The sequence below is a fragment of the Gallus gallus genome, chromosome 2 (assembly GCF_016699485.2).
Source record: "Gallus gallus isolate bGalGal1 chromosome 2, bGalGal1.mat.broiler.GRCg7b, whole genome shotgun sequence".
NCBI classification, from domain to species: Eukaryota; Metazoa; Chordata; class Aves; order Galliformes; family Phasianidae; genus Gallus; species Gallus gallus.
In genome coordinates, this window is record NC_052533.1 from 75,114,370 (window position 1) to 75,134,821 (window position 20,452).

Sequence of the window (20,452 nt, forward strand, 5' to 3'; positions counted from 1 at the left end):
AAGAGTGAAGGAGTGACTGTGTGGTGCTGAGCTGCTGCCAGGGTTAAACCACAGCACCTGGAAAAAGTGTTCTTTGGCATGTTTTCCCACCAGTTTTAGCATTACTTCACCTCCATGACATTTCTGACTGAAAGAAATTAGAGTCTCATGAACTGCTCATAGCACCACCACTTCAGTGTCTTGGGTGTGTAAAGTTATACTGCTTCCATGCATAGTGGGGATGCCACTGTACTAGGCACTGTGCTAGAACTCCTAAAGGTCTGATAAGAAGAAAATGAAGTTAGGAATGTTATCTCTCCTCTGAAGAGTCTGTACAGCTGCTTGACTTGATATCTGACGTCTCATTTGCCATATGTGGTTTTAGAGTGAGGAATGTGAGGGGTGGTTAGGAAATCAAACAGGCCTGTATGGACTAAAAATCTGTTCATCCCTGGTGGTGCTTGCAAGAACAGAACTTCTAGTCCTGAGCTTCTGATAGTTACAAAAAACAGTTTTGAAAATGGAATCAACAAAAAAAGCAGTTACAGTAAACTCTGGGCAAACTCCAGTTCTGTTTACTATTTTCTTTAGTATCTGTTAAACAGAGGCCTTGCAACGTCATCAAGAAATTTCAAGTATGCTTCAAGAATGCTAATTTATGTAGACTAACATACTGTAAAAACACAACATCCTGAAACTACAATACCATGTCTCTGCGTAAATAATATGAGCAATTGAACTCACTTTAAAGCTTGTATCTGATTTGTGCCGTGAACTTCATCTGTGTGAGTTTCAGCTCTGGGCACTTAGCCATAGATGTCCTTTGTATGATAATGAACACTCTCTATCCAATCTCTCCATCCCAGCATTTCTGAATAGGATCAAGATTCCTCTTGACCTTTCTGTTAACATCAACGTAGAATGGGCCTTTTTTCCGTGAGCCTCTACTTTCTTCCAAGACTCACTCTCCTCCCCCCCCCTTTTTTTTCACCAACAGCAGCTTTTCCCAGTGCTCATGAATTTTAGGTTCTCTGTCTAATTTAGCACACAAACTCTGATCAGGAACACTTTTTTTTTTTTCCTGATGCCATGTATTAATGCTGCTAACTATTGTCAAAGCTTCACTATTAAAATACATTACATTAAGTAAGCCAATACAGGATTTTTAATGCTAGTGTTCTGTTATTAACATAAATATGTATGTTGTGGGTGTGTTTTTTCCAAGCTTGCCACAACAAATTTGGATTTTGTTTTTAGTAATGTTCTTTGATTTTTAGCCCTGAAGTACAGGTCTTTTTTTCAACTTTCATGATGCCAGAATAAATATCCGTGTGAACTTTACCTCCAAATCTGAGGTCAGAAGAGTGGAGGATGATTAGGTTTATTTACGCAGTACTGAGGACTTTCAAGGCTGAGCAAAGTACAATTATGTCTTTGTATGTCACTGGGTCCATTTAAAAATTCTGATACATATTTGGTCAGGTCTTATATTGGAAACACAAATCCTGGCAAATTGTTTAAGACTTCCCAGTGAAATCTTTTAGAGGTAAAAGAGGTTAGAGTCTTTTCGAGATTAAAGTTAATGAAGGAGAATGTGTACTTAACCATGTATATTGCAAACTCATAAAATCCTGACAAGTACTTATAATCTATAATTTTTCTTGCCTTAAGAAGTTAAGGCTAAAATTACTCACCAAAAACCTTGTTTTACTAAAGCTGACAAGATCAATTTTATTTATGGCATTGCTTGTGTCAGTCTTCACAACAGCATACTCAATTCTTTTCTCACTAAGTTATTGGGTAATAGCTCTGCCAAAAAGAACCTGGGGTGCTGGTGGATGACAAGCTGGACATCAGCCAACAATGTGCCCTCACAGCCCAGCAGACCAACCATATTCTGGGCCACATCAAAAGATGCGTGGCCAGCAGATCACAGGAGGTGATCCTGCCCCTCTGCTCTGTGCTGGTGAGACCTCACCTGGACTACTGCATCCAGATATAGAGTCCTCAGTACAGGAGAGACATAGACCTGTTGGAGCACAGCCACAATAGTGATCCTCGGAATGGAACACCACTCCTTAGAGGACAGGCTGAGAGGGCTGAGGCTGTTCAGACTAGAGAAGAGAAGGCTCTGAGATGACCTGATAGCAGCCTTTCAGTATCTAAAGGGGGACTACAGGAAATAAGTGGTCTGACTCATTAGCATGGCCTGTTATGACAGGACAAGGGGAAATGGTCTCAAACTTAAAGAGGGAAGATTAAGGAAGAGGTTTATTTACAGTGAAGGTGATGAGGCACTGGCACAGGTTGCCCAGAGATGTGATGCATGCTGCATTCCTGGAGATGTTCAAGTTCAGTTTGGATGGGGCTCTGAGCAACCTGGTTTAGCTGTAGATGCTCCTGTTCATTGCAGGGAAGTTGGATTAGATGACCTTTAAGGGTCCTTTCCAATTCAAATGTTTCTATGATGAAGGTATTATAAGTAATTTACCACCTATTGACAGTATACTTGAGTTTACTTTTCAGTAGGTAAGTTTATTCAAACTTCATTAATATTATGGAGTTATTGTGAAAGCCATAAACCACTATTTCAGATGCTAAGCAAGCGTGAACCTTCTTGCTCTATTCTTCTGCTCACTGAATGAGGATAACACAGTAGATTGAAGCAGTGCTCTCTTTGATCTTCACTTTGATCAATCACAAGTCTAAATGAGAATGAGATGGCTGTCTGCATTGTATCAAACAGTGGCTTAATGTCTTCATCATGAAATGGAGTATGGTGTAAGGAGCACTGAGAGCTCAGTGTATCAGCTCTGGTAGCAGTGTGACTCTTCTGAAATGACACTGATTGGAAGCAAAATAAGGATATGAAGTTCCCTGGCTCTTGAGCACAGAAATTCTCCAATCTATCAGCATGATTTCCTTTTCTAGATAGTACCTATAAAATACACAGGCACTATTTCATTGTTTACTTATATGCCCTAGTAGAGCTTTTGTACAAAATTCTAGGCACCTCAGTCCTAATGAAAGGCTCTAATGAAAGAATTTCATTAGACTAAAGGCAAGAAAGTCACAGATTGAATTTCATGCAGATACTTGCCAACTATAATAGAAGAATGACTTAGCAGGCATTTCTCATCTCTTTCACAGTAAAGGAAACCTGAGAAAATGTGAACTCCTTATCTGCATTCTATAAAACTGCTTTAAATTACTTACCATCATGTCCCCCTAATAGACTTAAAGAGTCTAACTGTTCCCTCCTTGGATAGTTTTGAGCCCCTCCATTGTGTAACACTTTCTGAGACAGGATGACCAGGTGAGGTTACATCTCTGGTTTATGGACAGCTGTATCTCTCTGGCACCATTTGCCTTGTACACAGAGTGCCCTGCCAATAGCCTAGCTTCTGGCACAGAATGTTGCTGTATTGTTCTCAAAGACCAACTGCTAGCCAGCTCCTCCTTCTGCAGTGATTTACAGAGCTGTAGGCAGGGGTACATCTGTAGAAATATCACGTCATTCCCTGCAAGAATGAAAGTGGAGACTTTCTTCCCAGTAGGTTTTCAGCTTGAACCTCAGTGGAGAAAGGTCTGACATTGCCTGCAACCAGCTCAGGCAGAAGTTTCTGAAGGAAAGAGGAAAGAAAGAGCAGAGGGGAGGAACATAGGCCTGATGTAGTGATTGAACAATAGCTCTGCTGTATCTTGCCTTTATACAACCAAGAAAGGTGTGAATAGTCTAAACTTTGCCAGTGAGTACAAAATTACATTTGTCAACACGTTGTCTCCTTACTGATATTGTCCTAAATTTTCTGATGTCCTTCTTCTTTACTCTTTCCTATCACCTGAAAATGTCACTATCTCAGTTCGTTTTTCCTCTTCACCACGTACACAGCGATCGTAACTGTTATGACACTAAGAGTGGTATTTGAGACTTTTGTTTGTTCTTTGTCATGATAGAAATTAACCATTTGTTATAATTTCACTTCTCTCCTAGGAACTTCGACCAAAAGCAATACTCTGATTCTCCTTTAACAACTGCTCAACTTCTCACTTGGCATTCATAGCATTACACTGATAAGTTAAAAGCTGTAGAGCTTGTGTAGCTACTGCATAACTCGTTTCTCTGTTAGAAATGTACTGGACTGAACAGCAGAAAGAGATGGCTTCCAAAATAGCCAAAGTTGAGAGAAAATTTTTGAAATAGTATTCAATCTTGCTGCATGAGATAAGGTACAGATTTCAAAAAATACTTTGAGTCAAAACATTTTCTTACGGCTTTCAAATCGGGGAGCAAGGAATTTAAATTGCTGGGGAAAATAGTGCTGAAATATATGATCATATTGACTGTTCTCCGAGTAATTTTTGCCCACTGAATGTGTGAGCAAAACCCAATTCTTTGAAATTTTTCTCCTAGAATATTGAAGTAACTGAGTTTTGGAAACTTTGCTGTCTCTTTCTGAGCTGGCCCTACCACAAAAATGAACTATGGTTTGTATTTTTTTTTTTTTTAATGCCTGAAGGTTTAGTAGTCTTTAAGGAAGACTATTTGAGAACAGTGACATGAGTAGTTATACACAACATTTGACCATTTGTCAATTTAGGTTTATCTTTGTTCTACCTAAGTTTACTTTAAAACTCTCCTATGAGGTTAAAGTATGAGTTTCAGTTGCTAAATTTAGAGATACTGTCTGATAGAAATATCAAACACTACACAGTATGAAGAAAAACTTAAGCTTACTTTGTACTGTATTCTTAGTATGCAAGGAAAATAAGACGAAAGGAAGACAAGAAGAAAAGAGATGGAAGGAGGGAGGGAGAAACCTTAAATCATTTGGAGAATGACTGCATATTTGTTCCACAAGGAATTCATCCTAAGTGCTACCTAAAGTGGCTACAGGTAAACATCCAGGCTCACAGGAACTTGGAGGAAGAAGCATGGAGGAACAGAACTTGCCACAGTCCCAGGATTCCTTGGGCATGCCTTCTGCATCTCTGCTGTCCCTGCAGGTCTGGGCTTCATTACTCTCTGAACCTTACCCGTAATGGGTAGGTGGGTGCAAACTGAGCATCGCTGGTTCAGAGAAGGAAGTTGTGTTGAAAGAAATCTTGTAGTATGCCGGAGCTTCCCTTGGCATATCTTTTTCAGCCTTCCTTAAACTCCTTGAACAAGTCAGAGGATGGCAGAGCCTGATACTACTAGGGCCCATGAACCTCCTTGTCACCTGCTGGAAGGGAACATGGCAGGACAAGCAGTCCTGGGGATTTCTGGAGAGCATCGGGGACAATGTGACAGAGCCTGGCTGGACCAACCAAGGCGTTGTGCTGAGAGATCTGCTGTCCCTGTCAAGGTGACACTGGCAAGCAAGGTAGCAATCCATGTCAGCCTTGGCTGTAGTGAGCGTGAAATACTGGAGGTGATGATCCTAAGAGGAGAGAGGGAGGGATGGAGGAGAATGGCAGAGCCCAGATATAGACATCAGGAGATCAGCTTGAGGATTGCCCAGGAAGCAGGCAGCTGGGATCATCCAGAAGCAGCTCTGAAAGGCAAAGGAAATGAGGCAAGCAGTGAGGTCTTTATGGACCATATCCTGCAGATGCAAGATGGAGCCATCCCAATACCCAGGAAAGCAAGCAGATGGGTCAGGACTCTGGATTGACTGAGTGACTGAGCTGAGAATTACTGCTAAGGCATGCAGGAATGGGATTAGGAAGACCAAAGCCTTTGAATTTTAAAAATTGTTTGTATATCCCACATTCTAAAGACAAAATTTAACAGGTTAAATATCAATAATATGTTATCTGTCACTTTTTCACCTATATATCAATATGTAGTCCAAAAGAAACATTTATGTAAGGGCAGATTTCACAAGTATTTTTATCATGTGATTGTTCTCTGGCTGGAACTTTTAATTCTTAAGGTCATGCAGGTCTTAGTGCTAATACTAGGTTAATCTTGTGATATTATCAAGGACAGGTGAAGCAACAGGTGCAATCTAGAGATGTAACACTAGAACTAAATATATATATTTTTTCAAATGAAATGTTATGTGTCTGTAAATACAGGGAAAAACTTGAAAACATTAAAAAATATCTCTGATAGAGTAGGAGGCTAAAAAGAAAAGGAGTCCAAATTGATTACTCAAATCATGAAAGATAATCGTATCACCTGGATTTTAAGGATGAACGTCTATGATGAATGGTTTGAGTTGTCTGGTACAAAGCTGGATTATATCAATGGACAAGCTCTCGTTACTTGTATGGGCATCTGCAGTAGAAGGAAAATTACAAAGCAGAGGTATCCTTTTTAAAGGACCATTAAGAACTTTTGTTGAAGCACTTTCCAGTTCCCTGCTGCTATTAAGCAATATATCACGTTTGTGGCTATGACTTAAATTTAATGAAGTTTCAAATATTTTTATATATTGCAACAAAAAGAAATAATTTCTTTCATCATAATTAAATAGAACTTAAAAATTCTATGGAATGCAGGGAAGGTTAGGTTTCTTTTAAATACAAGGAAACTGACTCACGACACCATATCCCAAGCCAAAGTCAGACAGGAATTCAGCTGTATTACTGGGAATAGGAGATTGATCACTTTACTGCCAGTTCTGCACAGTAAACAAAACTGTCACTTGCTTCAAAAAGAGAATAAATGAGAGAGTGCTTTGACACATGGGATACTGATGATGTTAGAAGAGCTGATGATCTAAAAGAAGCCGGTAGTGATTTGTTTAAACGGTCCTCTGAAGCAATGAAGTTGCGATGTGTCAGCGACTGAGAAAGCTGGACTTCGCCATCCTCCCCTCTTCGGGGAGTGTTGCAAGAGGTAAACATTCCCCATCTTTTGGTCATTTATAACCGCAGCTCTTGTACAATTGAGTGAGTAGCAGTACCGAGCCGATCCTGACTCAGCAGGCATGATACATATTTTCTTCACCCCCTGCAGTTCCTTGTCAGCAAGCTTCAGTCATATTTTGCATTGCAAGTTCTGTCTTTCACATTTCCTAAATAAAACAGTGCCATGTTTGACACATGCAGAAGGGCTGGAAATGGAGCCCCTGATTTTTTTATGCTGATGATACGATGATCCCTGTTTTTCCAGCAAAACAAGGCTGGAATTTTTCTCCTGACTCACCTGTTTTGTACAGCGTGTATCCCATCTTAAGTACTTCCTCTGAATTCCCTTTTTAAACACCATCTGTTCTAAATGAAAACTGATTCGGGATGTTGTTTTTATAATCAGGTTCTCTAATAGTGGCTGTAGATCCCATTGTATGTTTTTCTTTCACTTCTAAAAGGAAATTTCTTCAGGGTCCACCTGGAGAACAGCTGAATAGGAAACCTACAGATCCGCTGTAGTTTCCAAATACATCACTTCCTGTCCAGATTTCCACACAGAAGTCCTTCAGACCTGCAGGACCCGTGTTCAAAAGCACAGTCCTTGTTTGCCCTGTCTCCCAGCTTGTCTACTTCAAAAGACAAACAAAGCTAAACTAAAACCCACCCACCTGGATGATGTAATAAGTATTGCAGGATGTAGGTGAGAGAGGAAGATCTTCAGACTGGGACCTTCTTTTCACGACACCACTGAGCAGGGCAATAGGACATTGAGTGAGATCAGCACTCCACGACATTATTGCCCTACAAATGTTCCTGTGCCCACAGGCACAGTGAGAGCCATATTTGAAATTCTTTACTTTTGAGATCACGCAGAGGTGGGCTGGGCAAACTAGAATCAAGTCATGTGTAAACATTCAGCTCTTCCCTGCATTGTTTCTTCTGCAGGTGTACAAAAAGACACATCCAAATTAATACCAGTCACAGTGCAGGAAACAAAATACAATTTTAAGCTAATTTTGTATTTGCCTAGATTTGAAGGCCTGGGAGCCAGATGAGCTTTTGGTGTGACTCCATATTGCCGCAGGGCTGGAACTGGGAGGGAATGTTTTTTGCTTTACCACAAAAATTTGTGTTTTAGAAGATATTTCCAATCCATCAAGACGGTGAGGGAAGTTGTCCCAGAATAGTTAACCTGCTTTGGGTGGTCCTCGGGGTGACTTGGACAAAGTCCTTGCTCTCGTGTCTTCGTTCTCATGGGAACTTGTTATCCCCTGAGCTGGCTAATCTTGGAAGGAATAGAAATGGGAAGGATGTTTCAGTTTCTCCCTTTGAAGCTTTTCTGTGTTAGACATTAAATATTTGTGCAAGCCCAGTTATGAGGACTGTAACTTGGGATGGTGGAAGCTAAAATTCCACTCCTTTCTTCTCAGAACATTGTGAAAACAATGAGAAGTGAAACATTCCAACACAAGAGCCCAGGGAACTCCCCTCAGCATTAGCCTGCAGTGTTGTGGTTAGGTGGCAGAGGTGAGAGTAAGACCAATGAATGATACGTAACTGCGCATAGCTTATTGACTGATTCACTGTTATTCTCCATCAGTTTGAATAGAAAAATCCCAGTCATCTCTATTGGATGTTAATTACAGTGCTCTATAAAGGTAGCCGAAGACTGATAAGACCAACAGAGGCTAATAAGAGCTGGAGAAAAGGAGGTGTGCTGGTAAGAACAACTAGAAAGCCTGTAACTTCCCACCACCTCCGATAGTCTGTTTACATTGATTTGTTTATGTTGAGGGTCACTCAGAATTAACAGCGGCATACATTTCCTTAAAATACAGATCTAAGATGGATTGGACCTAGCTCCTAATTTTAACAGAGATTTGCCACTGAACAGGAAGATATATGTTATTCTGTGCTTGGTAGTGACCTAAGGCAGCTAGTCACAACACTAGCCCAGCAGACTCACTCCAGGCAAACCTAGATAAAGGAAATCGACCTTAAAGTTCCTGATGAGCCATTTGTCACAGATAATAGTCAAGTTTGACTATGTGGTCACCTGCACTGAAAGATGCTTGGCAGTCAGAGCATTCCAAGACATGCAAATATATCTGGGGTTTTGCTGGATCCAGGGTAAGATGAAACACTTCATGACTTTTTTTCCTTTGTGTAAACCTGCTTACTCTTCAGTCCTTTATGCTTGACTGTACTTAGCACAAAGAAATGTGGGCACTAGTATGGGACAATCTTGAGAGACAGTATATTTTAATGCGGAAAGTAACTTAGTATATTGAAAACTAATGATAAGAAGACTGTGTTCAGTTTAATTTCATTTATGCCAAAAGAAAATAGAGTGATTGTAAGTCATTGCCACCATGAACAGAGAAAAGAGAGGCTTTTGAGCGGCAGAAGTCAGAGCCATTTTGGTTGCTAGTCCCCAACTAACTTAACCTATCCTGCATAAAGCCATGATATCAGGAAATGTTTATTTACCTGTCCATAAGAGTAATATTTTAGGTAGGTTTGGGTAATTTTCTGTTGTTAACAATACAAGAAAAGAAGAGATCATTAACTTGTGTTTTGACCTACCATTACTTCCAAATCTCTGAAAATGAGTCTTTGAATTTAGGAAACATATAATGAGTCATAACACACAATGAGTCAGCCTCCTGCTGGCTTTTGAAATCTGTCTGGTTTTCAAAATAACATTCTACATTTTATATATCAGCTCAGTTAATTACTAACTTTGCATGTTCAGCTTTGCTGTCAGTATGTGTTACTATAAACCTGTCAAGAGGCATCTTTTTTAAAAAACTCATTCTTTATTTACCCAACATATCATGCATGTTTGAAAATTTACTTAAAAAGAAAAAAAAAAACAGGTGTTTCTATGAGAGCTTACATTACAGGGGATGGATCCACCTGTTGTGCTTCCCTGGTGATTAACGTTTCTGATTTTTCTTGTTTGTTTATTGTCCACGTGTTCACATTTTGCTAAAACAAATTACTCTTTTTTTTTCTTCCCTTTTTTTTTTTTTTTTTTTTTTGTGGTGAATAGTAATATATTGGTGAGTGGTGAATATTTTTTTCCTTCATAAAGCATCACAATCCAGACACGCTTTCAGGCGTTAGAAGGAACATTCATCTTACAGGTCTTACTGGAGCATTAAATCTCTCACTCTGTAATCTTATTAATTAGCTAATTTTAGTAGGGTAGACTGGATGCCTATTCCCAGTAGAGTTGTTCTCTGACTAAGGCATGAGTCCGGGATGTCTGCGTTACGTGTCCCTTTTTGCCAAATTACCCAACCTCTTTGTGTGTCACTTTTTCCTTAAAATGGGAACAACGTGTGGAGTGTTGAAGCACGTTTAATATTAGGAAAAGGCTTTGAGATCTTCTCATAAAAGTTTCCCCGCATCCCTTCAGAAAATTATAAACGTGAGACTTTATAGGACCTTCTCTGTGAGTAGTTTAGTTCCAAAAATACCGAAGAACTCCAGGCTCCTGTGTAAGGTGAATCAGCTTCAGTATGTTTTACAAACAGGGAAAAAATACAACCCTAAAATTACTTGAATATGCTATCAGTTCTTGCCAAGCTTATTATTATTAAAAGTTATTTTCTCTGTCTACAGAGATACAGCTGGAGATATACAGATAACTGCCAGACAGTGGGAAAAGCAGAAAATTAGTCCAGACAGAGAGCCCCAGTGATGTGGTTGGGCTGTTTCCCACACCTCCAAGTGCATCTTCACAATGGCACTGCAGCGAGCCTGGCAAGCTGCTCACACACATGTCCACGTTGGTTCCTTCTGGGCCTTCGGTCCTGATACTTATAGTGGGGCTTGAGGAAGTGGGAAAGAGCACAGGCTCCTTCTGCACCTGCCCTCAGTCCATCAGGTTACATTTAACTTAAAATCCTAGCTGATTTGGGGGAGAATTTGCATCAAAGTTGCTGCATAAAATGCTTTGATGTGCTGTTTAGCCTGCGTTAGCTGAGAAAGTCAGCTTGACTCATACACCACACCACTGAAAGCAACACTCTGATGTGTCAGTTCTAAACTGATGTAAGTGTTTTACAGTACCATTAAGCTTTAACAGAAGTTTTGAAGTCCTGAAGAAATAGAACAAGCATCAGGATACCAGCAAGTGCATGTAATATCAAGAGTAATGAAGACTGCAAAGTGTTGGTGAGTTTGATCGCTGACCTGGAGAATAAGATGCAGAGCAAAAAGCTGAACAAGCAGTGGGGATGGAAGCTCCAAAATCCAAAGTATTTGTCAAAATATATTAATCACACCCTGTACAGAATACCCAAAGTATTGCTACATTTTTATTTCTCTCTGGGCCAAATCCCTCTGCTATTTTCATAGTAAAGAAAACAAAACAAAAAAAACTCTATTTCCCTGAATGGGAATATTGCAATTACTGCATTCTCATGGGGGAATAGGGAGAAGAATGCAGAAAGATAAAATAGTGGTTATGCAAACAGATGTAAATTTGGTGGTAATTCACTTTCCCATGTTATTATTATTATTATTTTTTTTTGGCCATTTGGTATCTAGTGAATATGATTCATACACTTGCAGCTTTGGAAAAAATAGGAATAGAATTATTAATTGTTAGAAAATCATTTCTTATTGTTTCTGGATTGATCTGTTTCCAAAGCCAAAGCTGCTTATTTAATACAATCGTAGATTTTCAGTAAAAGGAAAAAAAAAAAATTGATTTGAGAATTTTATCTTTTTAATAACATTATGCATGATGAATAATTCAGTTCATTTGCAAGAACTTTAAATGAATTTTAACCTCCCATAAGTAAATTTAAATTTGCTCCTGGCGTGAATAAGAAAACAATTAAACTAATACCAAGAAAATGGCATTCTGTAATTTAGAGTGGGATCTGGACTTTATTATCCCACACAGCAGATGGATGAGCTTCCTTAACCACGAAACTCTTGGCTTTTTTGGCACACCTTCCTCATTTCCACTGACTTTATTCTGCTCAGACATTTTAATTAAATACGTTCCACTTTTCTTCTTTAGCGGATGCCTTACAAAAATCATTTTGTCCAAAGGAAAAAAAAAAAAAAGCATAGTGCCATTTTAGAGCTTCTGGTAGGCTTTTAGTCATATGACTAGAACTACTGAAGTGAATCTCTGTTTTAATAACCTTGTGGGTACACCTTCCCTGGATTTGTCCAACTTGCATGGTATTCCTCATATATCCATAGGAGATCCAGTGCTGCTCACCAGTGTTTGGGAAAGCAGCTCGAGGGACAGAAGGAAGACCCCACTGATGGATCCAGAATCTGCACCTTCCTGAGCAGACCTCAGAAGTAGAATAGCTGCGCTGTTAGGTGTCTCTGGGCAAAGTCTTTTTGTATGTTTGTTTTTAGTGCAAAGCTCCTAGCTTCCGTGCACTTAAAAGGAACTACCAGAAGAACTAATACAGTACTTGATCCTTTTGTTTTAGTGCTTATCTATGGGGATGACATCTGTATTCTAGAGGGAAACTGATAAGGGATTTTTCCAAGAATTTTACATTAAATTTCAGAGTTACTTATGACTACTACATGGACTTAGAAGAGCATGAGAATGTCCATGCTGAGCAAAGGCAGTCAGTGGCCTGCTCAGAGTAGCCACAATGGGAATCTACAAGAACCCTGCTCCTGACACTGTAGGGCAGGGTATAATTTTTGGAGGGCAGGACTTCTGGGTCCAGAGGTGGGCCACAAAGATGATCAAAGGGTTGGAGCATCTCTCCTACAAAGGCAGGCTGAGGGACGTGGACTTGTTCAGCCTGGAGAAGAGAAGGCTTCAGGGAAACCTCATTGCAGCCTTCCAGTATTTAAAGAGGGCTTATAAACAAGAGGGAGACTGTCTTTTTACACAGATAGGTAGTGATAGGACAAGGGGCAATGACAACTAAAAGTGGGGAAATTTATAGTAGATGTCAGGGAGAAGTTTTTCACTGAGAGGGCAGTGCAGCGCTGGCACAGCTGCCCATAGAAGCTGTGGGTGCCCCATCCCTGGAGGCCCTCAAGGCCAGGTTGGATGGGGCCCTGGGCAGCCTGAGCTGCTGGGTGGCAGCCCTGCCTATGGCAGGGATTGGGGCTCGGTGGGCTTTGAGGTCCCTTCAAACTCAAACCACTCTGTGATTCTATCCCATCCCTGTGAACGGTGGAATCCCCAGCCTGGGGAAGCAGTAAGAAAAAGCTGCCCAGTGCCATTGCCTTCCCATTTATGAACAATTCACTTCTGTATTGTAATTTTAAGGGAGCAAAAGTAAAGGCAGAGCGTTGAAAGAGAACTTTGTCTTCCCCTTCTTGGTGGAAAACTTAGAAACAAACATTGCAAATATGCAAACAACCGCACCCAAATTTCAGCCTCAGGTGGCTTGTAACCCCTATCCTATTGTTTTAATTAAACGGACAGAATATATTTGGGCTGAACTGATGCGTTCAGTTGATTTTAAACTCCACATTGAAATTCTCATTTCAAAGTCGCAAGAATGTATTTGCCCTTGGGTATGAAAGCTGTTGCATCCTGTTGCAGTGGGAGATAAAATAGAGAAAAGAGATTGTCTTAAATACTTCTGAAACCCTTTGATTAATAACCTGATTTAGTGTTCAGACCGACACGCCAAATTCTAACTTAAGATCTGTCGCAAGGAATAGCTGACCCCAGAGGAGATTAATGGATGCCTGTGATCTGCTTGCTTCGTTCTTCAGAGCCTTTAAGTTGAGAAATTGAAATTTGGAGGAATTTTCCAGATGTGGGCAGAAGGAAGAAAGTCCCTGCAGTACTTTCACAGCGGCTTGCAAGATTCTTAGAGACTTCTGCATTTGATTTATTATTATTTCATCTTCTGTATTTCACTTATTACTCTTGCTTGTGTACTTACCCGACTCCTTTTTTCTTGCTTCAACAGTGATGGATCGCTGCCTGTCTGTCTTCTGAGTTAAACAACTGTTCTACTGCTTTAGAACTTGCAAGTGAAAAATACTAAGTTTGACACATACAGAACCCTTGTGTCAACAAATAAATAACAAGGTTACTAGTTATTCAGAGAGCATCTAATGAATGCTTCCATTTAGACAACATAGGCGAACAATTTTTCCTCCGTACCATGTTTTCTTTAGTAATTGCATGCAGGAGGATTTATCTGGGGTAATTTAGAAGCTGATTGACTCTTTACTGCTTTGTTTTTCATAAATGCTGACACAGATATTCCTCAACTGCTCCAGAATCTCTACTTAGCCTGATCACTCTGCTGGCTAGGGGGAAGGCGAGATTGCTCCAAGTTTAATCCTGGGGAATGCTACAGTTGGTAGCCTTCTCAACAACAACAAAAAACAAAGCAGTATAACTAATGCCAGGGGGGTGGGGAGAAAAATCTTACTGCATTTCCAGCTGTCGTCTCATTATAAAACCAAAAAACCCAGCAATTGTGTTTGATGAAAACAGCAGCTAGCTAAATAGTGTTAGCAGATAAAGCTGTTCTGTTGCCTCCACCTTTGTGAGAGCTCAGGGGTGTGATTTCTCTGAAAAGGCACTTGATAAAGAAGCTTGGTTTGTGTTTGAAATTTTTATATATCCAAAAATTTGTTGTGTATTGAAAATCAATACTTAGTATAGTTAAAATGGTTGGGCTCTTTTTTCAGTAAAGTGAGCTGGCTCTTATTTGAAAGGTGAATTAATGCAATGGCTGGAAAACATTGACAGATGGATCTTGGCAGTGGTCAGCAGAGGGCTTCTAGAAACTTAGCTGCTTTATAGGTGTATGGAGGAATTGGATAAACTCGTGCCAATATCTTATAAGCATTGTTTGTATGTAATATGGACTGTTTATGCATTTTTCTGTGCTTCCTTTCCCTTTTTTTTTCCCCTGCCGTACAGGAGCTACAGGGTTCTCATCAGAATTCATACATCAGTAAACTTTCATGCAGGCTTTACCCACATGTGGGCTTCCCACCACAGACCTCCTAGGTACCTTCAACCTGGTTGTTGCTGGTGCTGCCATAAACATCTGGCAGAGAAGTCTGCTGAAGGAAAGCCTTTGCTGTGTGATGACAAAATTAAGAGCTGCACAAATGGATAAAATTAAGGTTGCCTGGGTTACCTTCAGGCATTTCCTGCCTGTTCCTTGCTCAGCTCTGCAAACTTGTTGCTTGTTCATTTTGGTAGAGCATCTGTATGTACGTAAGCTTCAGGACTTTAAAACCGCAAACAGAGCTGTGTGCTGAAGTAAAAGGTCTTGTCACGGTCCCAAGGATAATTCTCTGCCCATTTTTCATGTGACAGTTTCCCAGATGTTCTCACCAGGGATGAAAAGCTGGTGTGGTGTGCTTGGGAGGCTCAGCATACTGTGAAGGTTCAGACGTGTTTTGGGGCCTGACAGTTTTTTCTCCCTGTCTTTGCTTAGGATGAGCTGAAGAGAAAAATTCTAGCTCTTAAACGCCTGTTAGAGACACCTTTGCAAACAAGGTAATCTTTACTCTGAGGATCCAGCGATGGGTGCAGGGACACAGCAGTGAAGGCCTGATCCTCCCACACATCCTTCTAAATCCTGGGGGATTCAGGCAGGTTGGGCAGCAGGCCAGGATACCTTCTTAGTGAGTTGTCTAAGGTCAAGATGGAAATCACTGGCAAAATCAGGAGGAGAACTCAGGTACCCACAGCTCACATCACACAGGAACACTGCAAGATGCTGAGGCTCTCTTAGGGTCAAGTAGTTCACAAAGTGCAGTGTCTCTCTGCATCTGATATAAATGCATGAGTTACACCAAATTTGATGTATTGTAGAGGATATTATGAACAATGTATTGCATTAAAGACAGGCATACATTTCTGCATTCTCATGGAAAGGAGTGTTATGAACCGCACAAAAAGATCAATTCAAGCTTTCATTCAATACTTTCCCGATCTAAAGATCATATTTGTTATTTGTGTATATTTTTACACATATTTACAGTGTTTGAAATTGAAGATGACATGCAGGAATAGGGCTGATAGATTTTTTCTAAATGCACATTTATAAAGGTGACTATAATTCCTATTTCGTAGGCTCTCCTGACACAGTCACCACTTAGGGACTGTGATTTTGCCTTGTCTATGTCAGTGTACAGTGCTTTTTGCTAGATATGGCTTCCACGTATTTCTTCAATTTCTTCTCTTGCAGAAGTAGGGTCAAGAAAAAATGAAGCCAAATAGCACGTGGCCATCTTAGTAGGAGTTTTTGTATTGCATTTGGTGATTTGACTTCAGTTAGTTATTTTAAAAGTTAGTTAGCTTAGGTTTCGTATACTATACATCAAGAAAATCCTTTCCAAAAACCTAAATCATAATAATAATTAAAAAAAAACCCAACTCTTTGTGTAAATGCTGGATATAAATTAGACCATGACTTTATGTTCCTGTGACCAATCATGCACTAGAGGAAATAATTCACTGGAATTAGGTTACTCTCTTATGCCAGTTTGTCTTCTTTCTGCTAGAAAAAAATCATCTGCAGATTAGCTGGTGGTGAAAAGAGAATGCCATCAGTACAGGGAAATTGCCTGAGCTGCGTTAATCCGCTTTGGCTAAGGGGGAATGTCCAGCAGGCTGTTTGTTATGTGGATGTTTACGGTCTTGACAAGTGCTTTCTATGAAAGGTTACTATTGCAAATCCAATGGATGTGGCTTCCACCTTAAAACGGTGGTCTGCGTGTTCTTTGAAGTGCTTTTCCACATCAGATTTCAAAATGAGGCCGAAGGTCTTCTGCTCTGCACAGGCTTTCTCTGCTGTTTAATCACTGCTAATCACACTGAAACATAGCTCGTGTCACAAGCATTCATTTCACTTTGTGAAATCCTGGACATGTGAGCGCAGACTTTGATGATGTGCAGTGTCTGTGCACTAATTGCAAGGGAATTCCAAGAGTAATTTTAATTTGCTCCTTGGCTATGATCATACACAGCTGTCATCGTTGTGCACCTGTATAATCTGCTTTCAAGAGCCAAATTCTACAAGTTTGGGCTTTTTGCAGCTCTGGATTTGGGGGCTTTGTTGCTAGCCGTTAGATTTATTTAACCATTACGAGCTATTAAATTTACTCAACCTTGTCAGTGTGGAAATGTGTGACATTTTCAGAAAGACATATAAATTCTAAGTTGTGAGCACTGGGGAGGACAGACCAAGAAGCAGCTCATCCAGGTGAAAAGTATCTAAACTGTATCATTTCATTTGTTGACATTTCATCGAGGTGCATGAGCATATTAAGTGATACGACTGAGTCACATTGACATGACACGTAGAGTGCATTGTGTTTTGAGACTGTTTTGCTGGCTAGCAGTGGGAGTCCTGGAGCAGCGATGGCTTTGTTGGCAATGGGCTGCACCTACCAGCATACTGACTGGTGACACATCCCCCCTGCACAGAGATTTTGGGCAGGAAAATACAAAATATATCATTCAAAAGGGCTGAACTTAAGAATGACTTGGCTTGTTTCCTCCTTTGAATAAGGCACAAATCTTTTGTTCCGAGGCTGTGGATAACCAGAGTGGGACAGACAAGTCAGTGCCTCCTAGGAATCTGCATCAGTATAAAAAAGAAGTGGCAGGGCAGGAGATATACCATGCCCCAGATATACCATTCCTGCGCCCAGAAGGTTGGCACAGCCTCATTCACTGATGGGTTAAGCCAGTCCTCTGGCCTGTAAACTTGTCTGTGTCACGAGTTGTCCTGTGTTTACTTTTCCTGATGTTTCTGCAAGGTGCAGTTCAAGCAGTGATAAAGTGGAATAAAATAGAGAATTGGACTCATGAGCCTTAAAAGTGCAGCTCAACCAGTGATTATAGCTGCCACTCAAAGCAAAGTTGCCCAATATGACAGGATCTGAGGAAACATGAAAAGGAGAGAATGATGGGGCAGGATGAGTTGAGAGAAGGGAATCTAGGCGAGGAGGTGTAGAGGTATTAATATTTTCTCACATGTAGCCTGCATGTAAAATTACAAGTGAGGTGGAAGTTACAGATCTGTAATTCCACTGGGATTTTAGTGGATCAGGCTCCTGTGGTTTATGACATTACCTGAATCTTTTGATAGAACTGCAGCCCTATAATTCACAGCTGGTTGTAATTCATTCATAATATAAATCTGTCAAGAGCTTTCGGTGATACCATAAACTATAACAGCACTGTTCAGAATTTGAAATAAAGATGTTGACATTGTTTATAATTGGACAAGGAACTGACATCCACTTATTTTCATAATTTATGAGGAAAATGAAAAACTGTACCTAGATGTTAGGTGCACATTTTCAGTATATTCCTTTGACTGTGACTGTCATTTATTAAGAGATCATCCTGTGCTAATTGAGAGACTTCCACTTTTTTTTCTGGCATAAATTTGTGCATCTCTTATCATAGGCTGTTGCATCTCCGCTGTGCATCATGGTGTTTTGAAGCATCATATCTATATGTACTCCAGCATACTATAGTATTTATACATGACAAACATAAAATATATCTATCACGCTAGCTGTCATCCAGCAATGAGTAAAAGCAGTAAATAACTGTTCTGGGAATGGGCCAGTGGGTATTTTGTTTTCCCTGAGCTAAATCAATAACAGCTTGTTTGCTGTATGTCTTGTCATCTTCCCCGGAGTCAGTGGTGTGCTTTATTGACCTTAATAACTACTATAATAAATCCAGTAGAAATGAAGAAAGCTCTGTTCTGTAATGAAAATCTGTAGCTTATCTGTCGTGCTGTCCTATGTAAAGAGCTGTATTCATTCTGCCCTATTCCCCAGGACTCTGACATTAGATATGCTGCAAGATTATTAACTACCACAGAGCTTCATGTGAAATTCATCTTACAGTTTTTCTACGCAATGGTATTTCCTCTAATCTCAGCTTTGATCTTCAACTGATTGAATTTTGTTTGCATCTGTCCGATATTTTTATGACTTCTTTAACTGAGCAGACTTATGATTATGCAAAAATGTGTAAATGAAAGAGAACAAGGTTTGTGCTGCATGCCGTTAGTTTTCTTTGTAAGTAAAATTAATTGATCACCAAAAGTTGTGATCTGAAACCAGTTTCTCCATTCCTGTTGCGTATGTTTTAGCCTAGGAATCAGCTCTGAAGCGTACATTTTCCCTGACTGGATAACCAAAGTACCTAAAGCCATTGGTTCTGAGAGGTCTTTTAAAGCCTAGTTTACCTTCAGAAATATTTGGACTCTGAATCATCGGTGATAAGTATGGCGGTACCAGTATAATGAGGCAAACACTTAAGGGCTCTTTCAGAATTTATTTATTTATTGTCAGCATTTTCTCCATTTCACCCTGGTTTAGTAGAAACAGAGACCATCTGCTGACTTTATATAAGCTCTGTACTTAAACACATAGTAAAAATCCAGTGGTGTTTGACTGTCACGACTTGGGTCACCCATTCATGGCTTTAGACCTTGCTCTCTTTACCCTCAGTGTAGACTGTGCTGTTCCTAACAAAGCACAGCTCTCTCAGGAAATACCAGATGCTTCCCAAGCTACATGTGTGTTCATGAGCTACTGTCAGGAATACTGTCAGGTACTGACTCTTCATGGCAGGATTCCAACTTAAAAAATGGATTATATTTGTGAGTTGGATGATTCCTTTCTCAGTGAAAATCCCTAAAAAAAAAAAAAAGCTTTATTTGGAAAGATCTTAATAACTAAACATTGCTAGATTCTGAGTTAAGAAACAGTTTGCTGATACGTATTTCTCGATTGCATAATGTCAAGCTAAAGTCAGGGTAATTAGACATAATGTGCCCTTTTTGGCTCCTGTTTTATCATGGTGAGCATAAAGACCGACTGCAAAAGGTCCTGTGAGATTGCTGTGAGTTCTAATGCTGTTCTGTCAGCATTTCAAAATTTGTTACAGAGCGACGTATAGATAAGTCTAATGCTGAAGTCAAAGCAATTTCACAATAAACTTTTACAAAATGAAGACAACAGTCCCTTTGTTGGCCTGTTTCTCAAGATGAGAATGCTTTAGTCTCCATGCTGTTTCCTGCTGCCAATATTTGTTGGAATATCAATTATGCCTTTGTGAATTTTTTAGGAGTAGTGTAAGACTGGAAGAAGGAAACCTCATGAATGGATCTGATGTAGTTTGGACAAAAGATGCTGGGGGAGGACTACAGAGGAAGAAGTGGTCAGTGTGAGCGTCCTGATCATGCCATCCATTGTATAGTCTGGGTAACTTAAGGTCACTCTGAAAACATCTCCCATTCCTCCAAAACCAAAAAGAAACCCATTCTGACTAACAGTTTCAAAGCAGCGGAGAAGCTCTTTAACTACAAGACCCTCTCAATTTGTACAGGCCATTAATCCTTATATCGAAGTCTTACAGACTAATCCATTCCCTTGGTGTGCCAACATAGCATTGCGCTTTGCACTGAAACTGCACTGTTACACTGCACAAGTTAGGAAGCAGTTTGCAGAGCTGGAACAGCTCTGGGCAGAAGGACACCAGAGTATGTCCAGCATCCCAGAACACAGCTCAAAACCTTTCCCTGCAAGGGTTCTCCAAGCTGCAGCACAGAAAACAGGTGAAGTAAAGGACAGGGAGGTGAAGTGAAAAGGTTTTCCACATCTATGG

General features: G+C 40.1%; 1 long non-coding RNA gene across 2 annotated transcripts in view; it reads left to right on the forward strand.

Moving 5' to 3' along the window:
- LOC121109785 overlaps positions 1-20,452 on the forward strand; it is a 63,795-nt gene that overhangs the window by 36,459 nt on the left and 6,884 nt on the right. For both annotated transcript variants that reach the window (XR_006937205.1, XR_005857419.2), the window contains one exon: positions 3,974-20,005. This is a non-coding gene — a long non-coding RNA (uncharacterized LOC121109785). The remainder of the gene's footprint in view (positions 1-3,973; positions 20,006-20,452) is intronic.